The sequence below is a fragment of the Cyprinodon tularosa genome, unplaced genomic scaffold, assembly GCF_016077235.1.
Source record: "Cyprinodon tularosa strain WSP-4 unplaced genomic scaffold, ASM1607723v1 ctg66, whole genome shotgun sequence".
Lineage (NCBI taxonomy): Eukaryota > Metazoa > Chordata > Actinopteri > Cyprinodontiformes > Cyprinodontidae > Cyprinodon > Cyprinodon tularosa.
This window is the reverse complement of record NW_024039407.1, coordinates 4907922-4923457: the sequence shown is the minus strand read 5'-3', so window position 1 is coordinate 4923457 and position 15536 is coordinate 4907922. Positions and strand designations below refer to the sequence as shown.

General features: G+C 36.6%; 1 protein-coding gene across 2 annotated transcripts in view; it reads right to left on the bottom strand.

Annotated features, from left to right (window-relative positions):
* iqsec2b (IQ motif and Sec7 domain ArfGEF 2b) overlaps positions 1–15536 on the bottom strand; it is a 63777-nt gene that overhangs the window by 15970 nt on the left and 32271 nt on the right. The gene's annotated exons all lie outside the window — the stretch shown is intronic.

Genomic DNA, 15536 nt, shown 5'->3' with positions numbered 1-15536 from the left:
GATGTGTGTGGGCATTACATTCACCCCCAGTAAAAAAATTATACTGTTAATAATAGGAAAGCTTTCCTTAAAATGCATTAAATTGATTAGTTTGGATTCCAGCACAAAGAAATGCTGTCTGTCCAGCTCTATCCCTCCCTCATTTGTCACTTTTCCGCTAGACTGTAAAAACTTCCTGAATAGGGTTTGATTTTATGGAGAGAAAAAAAAAAAAAACAATCACCAGGAAACAAAGAACAATTTTAAATTTGTTAAAATCAACATGTTACAATAGATTATGTGGCGTTTAAAACGTCCCAGCTGCTGCTTTATATCAAGACCTGGAATTTTTAGAGTGGGCAGACGGGAAAGCTTTTTACAATGCGGCGTCCTTTAGCAGGACATCCTGTGCCTTTAAGCAACTCATGACTTAGCTCAATGATTGTTGGGTCTAATAACAGAGTGAAGGCAGAGCAGCCATGGTGTTGCATAACAAGCTTTGTAATAAAACACTCTTCCAACCTCTAAAATGAGGTAAAGGTTATTTTAGCAAATCTAAATATTTTTCCTTCTTTTTCTCAAAGCAAATTGAGCTGCTGTGTAGAACTTCATCTCCTCATGTGGAGTTTATTCTGTGCAGCATCATTTTCCAATCCTCCTCCTCCTCTGCTCCTTAAATAGAGAAACAGAGAAGAGGGAGGGTGTTGCTTGGTGACGGTTGCTGTTGGACTTTTGTGGGTGGCTCGGCAGTTGTTAGGATAAAAAAACGTTGTTGCCATGGCAGTGTATTGACTGTTAACATCATTAAGGTGGGTGTTGAAGATGCTGCACATGTTGTGAATGGCAGTCCAAAGAATATTCAGCTGCTTTTGTGAAGTTAAAATAAAAATTTTGGAAATGATTTAGATGAATAAGAAGTCACCTGCGATAAACTAGAAAAGAAGTCTTGTTGCCATCTTTTTTTGCTCTTGATCACGGAAGTGTTTCTTTACAATGCAGGTAGGCGCTGGTAAAAGTCACTCCTCCTGTAATTCGTCACACATCAGGAAAAGAGATGACATTTCTATTAACTGAGTCATATAAGTCATATGTATGAATTTATCTCAGAGTCTCAGGGAGGTTTTAGGGAGGAATCAATTATGAAAAATGTATTGTAAAGTTTAGGATTTATGCAAGTGGATACATCACACTTAACTAACACCTTAAAATTGTGAAAATGGTCAGCTGTGCTTCCAGAGGAAGCTTTGGGTTTTTAAGCCTGCTTTTTAAAATCATCTTTTACACATGAAGCTGTTCAAAGAGAATCCTTTACATCACAGAAACAGATAAGAAAAAAGAGCACCGTCTCTCATGATTTTTACTTTTAATGCTCCTTAAAGGGGAACGCCTTCTTTTTTTTTACATTGGGCCCTTGATTTTACGTTACTACATCATGTTCTACTCACCCATATTAGTTTTGTGTCATTTGGAGCCGTTATGAAGATATTCCGTTAGGTTATATCCAAGTAACGTCTTCCTATGGGCAACGAGTCGAAGGCACAAACTAAACTGCTCATAATTTATTCTTTATGGTACGCCAGCATTCATAACATGTAGGCCAATCACTGTCCCCCAGACATCCACGGTTATATTTTTTTATATTTATATATTTTTTTAAACAAAGCGGCGCGTGTATGACGTCATACTTTCTTGCTTCATGCTTCATTCAGTAGAAGTCTTCACTGAAGGAAGCAACCACACCTCAAAATTGTGCATATGCTTGCAAGGAAGCTAAATAAAGCTTTGCTTTTTCAGGGAAATTTATTTGTCATGCTGTTAAGGAGGTGACCCAGGAAAGTGTTTAGCTATTAGGAGGAAATAGAAGAAGGATAAAGAAAATCAGCAACTTACTAGGTTTATATTGTTTCACAGCAGAGGTTGCAAAACTCATCAAAAATAACCAGTCATGGCCTTTCTTTAAAGAAGTGTATTGACACAGCATAAACTGTGCAGCACTTACAGTCACCTGCATCCTCTGATGCTACAGATCAGATGATGAGAATGTGATTATGGGTAGAAACTTATTTAGAAACTACTAAGAGCACATCTGAACGACTAAATCTACATGGAAGGAGTTTTCGAAGACCACGGAGAAAACAACCAAACAGAAACCTTTTGGAAGCAACACCCTGCAGCTGCTCTAATGTGGGTTCTGAGGATAACACAGATTCTGGAGAGGTTTTATAGTGAGTTGTCATCTAGTAGGCATCCTGCTTAGAACCACCAGCTGACTCTCATGGATGCAGAGGACCAGCAGCTTTACATCTTGCTCTTTCCCCTTTCTTAACGCGTCATATGAGCCGTCCTCAGCAGCAATTTAATTATAGCAGCTTTAATCCAAGTCATTGCTCTTTAGATTATGATATCTAATGGCCTTAATTACAGAGACTCTCTCTTTGTTCACCAAGTCAGACTGGAGCAGTGAGTATTTGCAGCTTCATCCTGCCATCGCTCATTTACAAGATCCTTCTATCAGCCTATATATATATATATATATATATATATATATATATACACACTGGAAAAAATCTGGATAAGTCATTTTTTCTTAAAATAAGTGCATTTGTTCTTAAATTGAGGAGGTAAAAGACATTTTGCCAATGGAACAAGACAATTTACATTTCAAATAAGAAAACACAATTGCATTGTCTTATTTCAAGTGCATGTTATCTAATTATCTTATTTTAAGGGTAAAAATACTCATTCCATTGGCAAATGACCTCATTACCCACTCAAATTAAGGGTGAATACACTTAATTTAATAAATTTTTACTTATTTCTAGATCGTTTTTCCAGTGTAAATTCATACTACTCCACCTATTGCTCAGACTAACCCATGAAGTAGAAACAGAAACTCAATGAGAATAATGATTTTATAGAGCAGACTCCTATTCTGGTGTTTCACAGCTTGCTTTAAACTACCATCATCTAAATGCACAAACTGAACCTTATAATGGGTTTTCCAGATTAAAAGGTCTTCTCTCCACTACCATCCATTGTAATCCCATCCTCTAACACAACAAACAGGAACAGAGACAAGTGGCGGCCCTCGCTGAGTCCATCCTGCATTGTTAACAATCTCATCTCTGTGCCAAGAACACGTCCTCAGCCATTGTTTTAGGTATATAAGGACCGGATACCCCTTAAAAGCAGACTGGGTTCCCCACACTCCTGCAGCAACCTCCCACAAAATATGAGCCATCTGAAGCCAAAAGACACCTGACAGTCTTTGTACTGAATTGTGCTATACAAATAAATTTAAAATAAATAAATTTGCCTTTGACAGGAAGTGGGTAGAGTAACCAAAAATTGTACAGAAGGAAGAATAGCACTACTTTAACATTTCGTTACTCAATTAAAAGTAAAAAAGTATTCAGTAAAAAGGTTACTTAAGTACTGAGAAATTGTTGGATAATAATAATCTGATTTAATAATAATTGATGTTGTTGGCAAACAGACTTTATGTTCAAGTTCTGGCATTTTAAAGACTCAAATGCCTAAAGAATACAAATAAATGTTATTAATATACAGGTACAAATTCATGCAGAAGAACAAAATTTTATCTTTTCACGTAAATCTTAGAAAACAGATCCAGACAATGAGAACTGTATATATATATTAGAAAAAGGTAACAAATTTCCACGGTTAATATCTACTGTTCACTACGGAAGAGGATTAGGGCCACTGAAAAAAAAAAAGTTAACTGATTTTTTAATTTTATTTCAGTTTAACATGGGAAAAAAGTTTTTTTCCCCCCAGACATCCACAGTTATATTTTTTTCTCAGAATTCTGACTTTTTTTTCTCAGAATTCTGAGATTAAAGTCAGAATTCTGAGAAAAAAGTCAGAACTCTGAGATTAAAGTCAGAATTTTGAGATAAAAGTCAGAATTCTGACTTTTTTCCCATACTAAACTGAAATAAAATTTCAATTTAATGTAACTGAGTAAATGTAACTAATTACTACCCACCTCTGCACCTGTCGCAGACAATAATGACCCCATGGTTTAAAGAACCCATTAAAAACAAATTAATCTTGTTTTGGAATTTTTAAAGAGATTTTAGCAGGCAGGATTTTCTATCCCTCATATTTTATATAATATATAAAATATATAACAAAAACTGCAAGTTATTTTCGTAAATTTGTTCTTAAATACTCTGTTTTATTGGAGCAGAATGAGGTAATTTGTTAAATCTTTCTACAATAACTAGCCTTATTTAAAACTGAGTATAGTATCATTTAGTCATAATACATTTTAAATGATAAAAATATAGGCAACATGAAACCTTTTATGTATAAGATTTCATAAATAGTAACAAAGGCGATACAGGGGCATCTTTCTGCTACGTCCATCCTCATATTTTAACCTAATTTGTGGGAAAACAGTAAAAATGCAACTTTAAATGTGCCATCAAAAACTAGCAAAGCAGAACTATTTGTATTTGTTCTGGTTATTTCCAGCTGCTGGGGTTATTTTCCTGTTTCTTTCTACAAACAGCTGGATCACTACTTGAACCACCTCCAGATTCTATTCACTCTTTCTCATTTAGCCAGCAGGACTTTTTGAATGGCACGCGGCTCAGCTGTTGGATCAAATTTTTTTCAGTGTTTTCCCTTCCAGTGGTTTAAACACGGACTGATTTTGACTGTTTACTTTCAATCTTGGGTATTGTTTGCATTCCTGATGTACACAATGCTTTAAAAAACATCCTATGGGTACTTGTTTGGATTAGATAATTAGTTGTTTTTTTCACATGGAAATTAATCTTGCTTGTTTTGCTTACTTAATGTTTGATTCACTCTTTTGAATAAACATAGGCATCCATTTAGTTGGAAAAAGAAGTTCTCTCAAATTAAATTGGGATTTCTGTCCTGATTAAATTGAACTGAATGAAAATCGAGCCAAAATTTTCATTTTCAGTTTAAAGGTGAAAAAAAGTTTTGCTTTGATGAGATCTTAGCCCATATTGTTCTCTGTTTATTCACACTCATCATATAAATTAGTAGGTAGGCTGTTACCCTTAATGGACTTGCCCAAGCAACTACTTCACCAGAAAGCTCCAGATAAAACTTTTCAGCCCAAGAGAAAACCAATCTCTCTCATCACCATGCATTTTAGAACATTGCAGCTTCTTTGTATTTTTCTGGGAAAAAAGATCGAAGACATCATGGTTCAAAAGCCAGACCCTAAATCTCAGCTTGAGGATTTCCTTATCTTATTATTCTCCCATTCACACTATCGTTATTCCTTAAAAGTCTACCAATTAAATTTAATAGCATTAACAGCTAAGATGACAACATCCTGTATCTTTTGAATTATGTTTGTATCTTATTTTGAAGCTCCTCAGAGAGCTTTTTTCTATTCACCTATCCTTAGTGTGATACAAACAGCTAATGTATTTATTTAGATTTTTATAGTCTGAATAGGAGCTGTAAACCTTAAAAACACAATTTAAAGTTAAACACCAGAAGTGGGTTCGAAACTAGACACTTTTGGTACCAAATACACTTTGACTCTTTTTTGTTTTTTTGAATAGCAGCTTCTTACTTCTACTTGCGTAAAAAAATATTAAGATATACAATTATTTTTAGATATCTTTATACAAATATATCAAAACCTAAATCTATAAATATAAAAATGGGAAAGCTGACTTTTATCAACCAAAAGAAAACTGAGAAACTAAGTATATCAATTCAATGAGCTGTAAATCTAACTTTCTAAAAATCTAAATTTTAACAAAAAAATCTATCAAAATTTACTTAAAATTAAATACAAATTCCATTTCTGAATTAATAAAAGTTCTAAAAAACTAAGTAAATACAACCGTTTTAGAGCTCCAATAACAGGCTAACAATTTTTTGGGCTGGATTTGTTAACATCAGTTTACTGCATTCAGATTTTTTTAAGGTAATTTAAAAAAGAAAAAAGATTTTTATGTTAAACTGGAAATAAACAGGTTGGATTTTATGTTTAAGACTTACAGTAGTTGTATTTTTTTCAGTCTAGTGGCCTAATTTAATCACCACCAAGGAGAAAAAATGAGCCTCTTTCTGTGTGCCAAACAAAAACTATACATCGGATAACTTTTATATACATATAAAACAGACAGCTTATTTAAAACAAAGGCTTAAAATTCCAAGTAATCTACAGAAAATAGTAGTAGATATGAATGTGTGGAATTTATTAAGACAGGTTTGTTGTATGAAAACATAAATGTGGCCACATCACAGCTGGAAGCTCATCATTTATGTAAGAAAGCCTGTTTTCTAGTTAAAGTGCCAGAGAGAAATGTTCTCTCTAGAGGTTTCCTCCTGAAGACCAGCCAAAAGTTTCACTACCTCCCACCATTTAATTGGAACTGAAACAGATGGCCGGACTCTAATAAACCTGAGAGTGATCACAGATAGTTTAGAGAATAAAAGGAGTGGGCAGGAATTGAAAAGTGAACAGTGGAACAATGAAAAAGCACAATGCCAGCTTCACTGGCTCCTGCCCTCCAATCATATTATATTGATGTGATGGTGTGTGGATGTGACTGAAGCCACAGCAGGACACAAGGCTGCTGGATTAACCTCTCTGCAGTGTGCCATAGGGAAGCCAATAATGGCATCAATTTATTCATGTGCTGACTCATTTATACCAATGGGTTCCAAACGTTTCACTTTTAAATTTCAAATCACCCCGTTATTTTTCCTCCGCTTATTACCTAATATATAATACCTTGAAAAAGTATTTCTAACCCACTTTGTATTAGATTTTAATGCCATTTTGAACGCAAAGTGTTTTATTTGGATTTTATGCGATAGACCAACACAACCAATGTTTGTTTGTAAAATATACACTGGAAAAAACTATCTAGAAATAAAAAAAAAATTCTTAAATTAGGTGTATTTACCCTTAATTTGGGTAGGTAAATGAGGTAGTTTGCCAATGGAATGAGTATTTTTACTCTTAAAATAAGATAATTAGATACTATGCACTTGAAATACCTCCTCAATGCAAGAACAGATACACTTATTTTAAGAAAAAATGACTTATCTAGATTTAGATTTTTTCCAGTGTACATTTTTTTAAACGTCCGAACATATCCATCTATCTATCTACACCTCAATGTTTACTTCACTCCTCAAGATACATCTGAGGCAGGAAGTCTCGCCAACCTAAAGGGATAAAGCCATCTTTTTCCATTATCTTGGACTTCGAGGACTTAATTCTCATCCCAGCTGCTTCCCACACAGCTGTAAATCGTCCCAGAAGGTAGCCAGCAGATCCTTGTCATCTGCAGAGCAGGGAGGAGACCCGCTGGTCCTAGAACCGGACGCCCTTTGCTGCGCCTAGAAATCCTGTCTTTAATAGTTATGAACAGGATCGCTCACAGAGGGCAGCCTTATGGAGTCCAACATGCACCAGAAACAGGTCCAACTTAACGCCGCCAATGTTGATCGAACTTTTGCTCCACTTGTACAGAGACCAGAGTAAGACTCCATACTCCTGCAGTACTTCCAACAGGGCACCCCAAGAGACATGGTTGAAAGCCTTCTCCATGTGGACTGGTTGGGCAAACTCCCATGAAGCACCAAGCAGACAGTGTAGAGTCAATGTTCCACGACTGGGACAAAAACCACACTGCTCCTCCTGAAGCTGAGGTTCGACCATCAGCCGGACTCTCCTCTCCAACACCCTGGCATCAGTTTTCCCGGGGAGACTGAGAAGTGGGATACCCCTAACGTTGAAACACACCCTAAGGTCTTGCTTCTAATGCAGAGGAAACATCATCTCAGTCTGCCAATCTGGGGGCAGCATGAGGCACACACAGGTGATAACTTGTGTGTGCCGATTCTGTTTAATAATCCCAAGGTTTAAAAGAAAAAGAAACTGCAATGACTGTTTGGTGAATCATTTTGCGTAATCAATTCTCGTTTCAACTTGTTTTATTGAAAGCAAACAATCAAATCATTCAGGAGTTGGAGCTGTGCATTCCTGTGCCGCCAACACTCTCCGGCCACTTTGCTGCTTCACATTTTCCTGTGAACATCAAGATCAAAACTAAAACTCGCTCAGAGGCGGGAGCAAAATTCCTGCACTGACAATCGCTTGCAGGGCCACAAAGTGAAGCAGGTGCAGCATTTTTTAAAGCATAATCTCTTTGATAATCTGCGTCTCTCAGGCAAGAAACACAAAGGATTGAGTAAACAGATGATAACAGAAAACTTTTAACTCTCACTGGAAAGTTTTTGCCAGTTCTATTAAACCCTACTTACTTCTAAACCTCGTCCTTTTTTCAGGTATTTTATATTTTTGGAAGTTGCCATTTCATTTAATTCAATGTGATCTTCATCTCGCTGTGCTCTGCACTCCACAACCCTGATGTATTTAAACAAGAACTTGAAAGCTGTAAAGCAGAAGTAGGAGCTATTTCTGACAACAGCTATTTGCATTTGTTCATGAGTAAAACTAATTTTAGATATTGTATTCATTTGAATGGAATGTGTCATGTCAAACAGGTAGGCTGTAAGCAGAAAGAGTGTTTTCCATTTGCTATGTCTGCTTTAAAGAATGATGTCCTATCGCTTCTTTCCTTCTAAACATGGGAACAAATTAAAAAAAGCAACAGATTTAGGTAAGTGAGGTACATTCCATACACACAATGTCACTGTGGTGAGACTAAAACATTAAAACACAGAAAAGCCTAATTGTGTTCTTCTTTGACACAACTTAGGAAGAGAAATAAATGTGAGAAACTTCTTACCATCCTGGCGATGTCAGAGAGAAGTTCCACACTGGCTGCTGAAGCTTGGTTACAACACACCCCTCTTCACTGTCTGGCACTTTCACTTTTTCACACTCACATTTTATTGGCTCCTGTTCACCCCGCTGAGCTGAACAGGCTGCATTCTCCACAGTCTTCTGACAGCTGTGAACTTCCCTGTCCTGCCCAGTTTCTCCTCTCTGCCCTCTCTGTGCCAGACATCTGGCTCAGTTACCTTTATCACCAAATATTATACTTGGGAAATCCCAAGAACACACGCACACGTTAAATAAGTAAAGGTGGATAATAACTTTATGCAGATCAAGGAGAAGTATATTGATAACTATAGGGTGTTGACTAAACTCCTAAAAAAATTATTTTTAAACATTGCTGAAAGTACTACAGCGAAAGGTTGATTTAAAAATCCAAGGGAAAGATCATACCATAGTTTTAGCTGCCAGGATCTTAAGATGTTATGCCTTTGTTTAGGTCTTTTGTGTTTTTTCAGTATTTCCTTGTTTATCATTGTTAGTTTCTTAGTGAAATTGTATGTTCTGTTCTTTGCGGATTTGAGTTACATTTTTTTTCAGATCTCTACTCCTTTTCTAACCTGACTGAGCCAGATGGATTTGCTCCGCATATCCATCTGGAAACCTTCCGTTTAAGTAATTTTGGGAAGGGGCGAAAATACTGGTTAGCTGATTGGCCTATGTTGGTGATAGACGGGCCCAAATAAGCCAATCAGATCAACGAAGCATATGACGTACTAACAGAGCGACGACGAAAACACAACCACAAGCCAGGCTACTCTTGCCGAAACCAGTCGGGAGAAGAGCAAAAACATCTTTTCCTCTGAGAAAAGCCTCCAGAGCAGTGTTTTGCTCTTCTTTCAGTGAAGAAATACTCTGTAATTCCGATAAAACTTGCTCGATAGCCACGCTAACGCTAGTTTCATCGGCTGAAGCCGCCATGTTCTTTAGACTGAACTGTCGCGCTTCAAGTTGCGTCACACCTCAACTTGCCTCAAAGCCAACGCTGATTGGACGTTCGTTTGGTGAACGGCTCCAAATTTTCTTTAACGGAGAGTCTCCAGACTGATCTGAGAGTGAAACCTTGAAAGCTCGCGAGATCAGGATGGTTTGACGAGGCTACTCCTTTTCCCCACAGCTGGATAAACTTATATTAATTACTCCACCTCCCTCAGCTGCTTTGCCTTCATTGAGCCTCTGCTGCGCCACGTTTTGTTTTCAACGTTTGCTGTGAATTAGGGTATTATTTATTAAACTAAACAAGGATTAACTGAAAAAATCTCACATTTTTGACATTATCACAAAAGTGTCATACTTGAAACATTAAAAGCCTCCATATCCCTTCTACAGAAAATATTTAAAGCCCAGTGCTTCTGTCTTTAGTTATGTCTATGTCTAATGCTCATACTGGGCCTAGTTCTAAAGGGAGTTACATTGTGCCATATTATTCCCCCTCACTGTTGCCACATGGTAACACGAGATGAGGAATTGCTGGGATTTTATCAACTTCATTACTTTATTTGAATTGAAATAGACTAGAACTTTTTTTATGAAATAACATTATTTTATTGAAAGGATGTTTTGATTAAAACTCAATGATTTGATCAAACGGACTAATCCTGTTTTACTTTGATATAAGAAATGTTCTAGACATACGCTACCGTTCAAAAGCTTGGGGTCACATTGAAATGTCCTTATTTTTGAAGGAAAATCACTGTACTTTTCGATGAAGATAACTTTAAACTAGTCTTAACTTTAAAGAGATACACTCTATACATTACTAATGTGATAAATGACTATTCTAGCTGCAAATGTCTGGTTTTTGGTGCAATATCTACATAGGTGTATAGAGGCCGTTTTCCAGCAACTATCACTCCAGTGTTCTAATGGTACAATGTGTTTGCTCATTGGCTCAGAAGGCTAATTGATGATTAGAAAACCCTTGTGCAATCATGTTCACACATCTGAAAACAGTTTAGCTCGTTACAGAAGCTACAAAACTGACCTTCCTTTGAGCAGATTGAGTTTCTGGAGCATTACATTTGTGGGGTCAATTAAACGCTCAAAATGGCCAGAAAAAGAGAACTTTCATCTGAAACTCGACAGTCTATTCTTGTTCTTAGAAATGAAGGCTATTTCATGCGAGAAATTGCTGAGAAATTGAAGATTTCCTACAACGGTGTGTACTACTCCCTTCATAGGACAGCACAAACAAGCTCTAACCAGAGTAGAAAAAGAAGCGGGAGGCCGCGTTGCACAACTGAGCAAGAAGATAAGTACATTAGAGTCTCTAGATTGAGAAACAGACGCCTCACAGGTCCCTAACTGGCATCTTCATTAAATAGTACCCGCAGTAGCCTGTTTGTGCTGTCCTCTGAAGGGAGTAGTACACACTGTTGTAGGAAATCTTCAATTTCTCAGCAATTTTTCGCATGGAATAGCCTTCATTTCTAAGAACAAGAATAGACTGTCGAGTTTCAGATGAAAGTTCTCTTTTTCTGGCTATTTTGAGTGTTTAATTGACCTCACAAATGTGATGCTCCAGAAACTCAATCTGCTCAAAGGAAGCTCAGTTTTGTAGCTTCTGTAACGAGCTAAACTGTTTTCAGATGTGTGAACATGATTGCACAAGGGTTTTCTAATCATCAATTAGCCTTCTGCGCCAATAAGCAAACACATTGTACCATTAGAACACTGGAGTGATAGTTGCTGGAAATGGGCCTCTATACACCTATGTAGATATTGCACCAAAAAACAGATATTTGCAGCTAGAATAGTTTTTTTTTCCACATTAGCAATGTATAGAGTGTATTTCTTTACAGTTAAGACTAGTTTAAAGTTATCTTCATTGAAAAGTACAGTGCTTTTCCTTCAAAAATAAGGACATTTCAATGCGACCCCAAACTTTTGAACGGTAGTGTACAGTAAGTGTATTAATAAAAAACAAAAACAGTATTTTTGAGACTGCTCATACACCTCTTAAACACTAATACACTTTTAAAAATCAAGATACTCCCACTTTAAGTAAAACTTTCAAAGATAAGACAAAAAAAAAAACAGAAAACAATGTTTTGTTGCACAAGCATTTTGAAAGTTCCTTATAGATTCCATTTCTGCAACATCTCAGATAGAGGTTTTGGCTTTACTGGCAGTTTTTGTAATACCACTCACATGTATAAACCATGTGCAAAGAGAAAATAAGGTTGCACCAAGTTTCTTGCACATTTCATAATGCATATCAAAAAGGACATAGTGTGAAAATAGAAGGCTGGAGCACTACTGTGTGCTGAACAGTCTTAACTGAGCCACATTCTTATCTGTATTCTGCAAGTTGACAGCAACCCATTCAAAATCCATGTCTCTACAACACAAGCTTATAACAAACTATGCATGTTATTAATGTTTATTTATTTTGATGCAACTTTTCAAGGCGATCTCTCTAATTTGAAAGCACTTCTATTATAAGGTCAACAAAGGTCTATCAATTCCTTTCTTTAAAAAAGCTAACTTTGTCACTCTAAAATAAGCTGCCATCAGATATAAGAAGTCTATTAATTTAAGCTACAATATTAATGGATGCATAAAATCAGACAGTAGATCCTTAATGAACAATGTTTTCAGTTCGGTGGAGAAATGCATTGAGGTTTGAGGGATTCTGTGCACAAAAAAACAAACTTATTTCTGACTGCAGCATTTCTATTATTACTTTTTGTTTATAAGAGGGTACAATGACCTCAAGGTAAATAAAAATGTGATGTAACAGATGTGTAGCAATGCAGCGTGACGGAAAAAACACAGTGGAGCATACAGAAATACCTCAGGAAGGGACAAAGTGTTTCCTTCAGCTGTAAAATCTTTATTAAATAAACAGGAACTGGCTTTAAGGTCATGAATAAACATGATGTACAAGAAAATATTCAATATGAAGAATCATCAACATGATTAATAAACTGAATACAATTAATATTTTTATATTGCATAATTATGGAGACAAGTTTATGGAAATCAGCACATAAATCACGACATGACTCAACTAGTGAATTGAAGAAAAGCATGAATGCAACAGTAATGAGCAGATGATGCTGATGTATTCTGACAGCAGGATGTGGCTGCAAGAGAGGAAATAAATAGCAAGGAGTTCAAAGAGAACACAACATCAAGATTTCCTAAAGTAATGATTAACACACAAAGCTTTTAATACATGAATAGAATGATGAGACAGAAACCAAAGGTTGCATGCGTTTTTATTTTTTCCCAGCAGCATTAATGTCTTGTTGTGTCACAGTGATGTCTCAGTTTTTATTCGCAGGTAAGCGTGCGAGTCGTTGAGAGGTCAGCCACACCTCTGCTCAGCGGGAGGAGGGGCTGCTGCAGCCTGAGGCAGAGCAACAGAACTGATGGGCACCCTCATCCTCGCCCTCCTCACTGGGGAGGAGCCCACGGCACACAGAGAAATGCAGGACAGCAGGCGGGCAAGAAGGAAACAAACACAGACAGAGCAGGACAGAGAGTGAAAACGAAGCAGTATGAGACAGAAGCTGAAAGCAAGCTGGCGGGATCTAAGTCCTCCTAGTCTGGGTGGCATTAAGGAGATAAAGCAGGAACATCAAATGCATCTTTGTCATAAATCCTGCTTTCTGTAATCGTGGGAAGTGTTTTCTACCGCTGTCTAATGCCATTAGAGGGCAGTGTTGCAGCATCCAGTGCAGATGTGTTGGACGGCAGCATAAACTGAGGGACAAGCGAGTAGAGAAGATGAAAAAAGGAGAGGTTCACCAGAACAGCAATTTATTTTTCACACATGGGATTGGTAGGTTGGAATTGCTGCAGTTGACCTACAGTGCCGGCTTTTATTTTCATGTTATTAATAGAGCTATGAACTATGAAGGATGAATCAGATTAATCGATTATAGAAATAATCGTCAACTAATTTAGTAATTAATAAATCGTTAACTGGAGGACTGTAAAACATGCCTTACGCTGGAAAAAAACAACCTACTTAGGGCAGTAATTATACCAAAATTGCAAAAAAAATTATTTTGAATTTAAGAGTTAAAAAAAATGTGTCCATTACTCCAGAACTCCTCAAGTGGAAAAGTTTTTGTTTCACTTTGTTTGTTTCTGTAAAAAAATCTCCTTTAAAGGTATAGTGGAGGATGTTCTTTTTCTGGGTGGATCATCAAAATAATTTGTCGTCCTAATTGTCAATCATTCTGGTGATATGTTTACGTAAGGTCGTCCTACGTGCTCGTCCCCTTTTTCACTTAGCGGTGGTGAGTCTGACATAGTGGAGAAATTGCCAAACTTTTGGAAAGTACGCTTGTATAAGTGATGCAAACAGCAACTTTTAAACAGAGCGTGCATGAGGAAAAATTGGCTCTCGCACGCGTTTAATAGAAGTTCCCTCTCAGGAGCGGGTACAGTGTTGCGTATGTGCATTTTTTTAAATCAAAGACAGCGGAGCGGGTCTTTTAAGAAACTAAAAAAAAACCTCCACTATACCTTTAAGGATCTTTTTCCTATCCGATTATTAATTGATTAATTGAAAAAATAATCAACAGATTAACTGATTGGTAAAATAGTCATTAGTTGCAGACATATTTATAACAAACTAAAATGTTTAGTTAAGAATTTATGTTATCAACCTAAACTAAATATACATGATTTTAAAAATCATTTAGGTGTCCAAAATTCTTTTCTTATACTAAATGCAAAAAACCATATGCATATGAAATCTGACGCAACCAATAGATTCTACATGTGTGTATTTTAATCCCAGGGTAAATCCACACTGCAAAAATTATCTAGAAATAAGTAAACATTTCTTAAATTAAGTGTATTTACCCTTGATTTAAATAGGTACATTTGATAATATGCCAATGGAATGAGTATTTTTACACTTAAAATAAGATAATTAGATGAAATGCACTTGAAATAAGAAGATGCAGTTGTGTTTTCTTATTTTAAATCTAAATTGTCTTGTTCCATTGGCAAAATGCCTCTTTAATCTCCTCAATTTAAGAAGAAATGCAATTATTTTAAGAAAAAATGACTTATCTAGATTTTGATTTTTTTTTCCAGTGCAGCTGTTTACTAAAGGCCTCAGTGGTTTGTTAGAGAATATAACTGAACAAACAGCATTGTTAAGGCCCAGGAACACAGCAAGCAGGTCACGGATAATTTATGGGGAAGTTTAAAGCAGGATTAGGTTATGGAAACATCTATATCCCTGAACATTTCGCAGAGGTCCGATCAAATAAATAAACGGACAGGATTCAAGTGGAGGAGTAGCTGAGATCTAAAGCTCAGGTGAGAGAATATGTCGACATGACAACACTCTGTTTAGCACTTTATAAAGCCACTGTTGTAAGGTCATAAAGATTCATATTAAAAGTTTAACACAACCTATGTGACACAGCAGAGGTGTGGAAAAAGTGGCGCAAAGAGTAATGTCATCATACATCGTCTTCAAGTGTGGCTGCAATCTTATAACCCTTTCTCACAAAAGTCAGAAGCCACCCCAAGTGAACCCTAAAACATTATTTTTTTCAAATTTGAGGGATTCTTAATTTCCTTTTTTCATTTAGCTTTTCTGATGTAATGCTTCAAAATGCACATCGGACAAAGCTGATGGAAACGCACCCAATGATGGTGCACGGTGGTGGCAGCACAGTGCTGCAGGGAAGCTTTCCTTTAAAGGAAGTTTTGCAGAAGTGTGATGGCTGCATGTGCAACCACA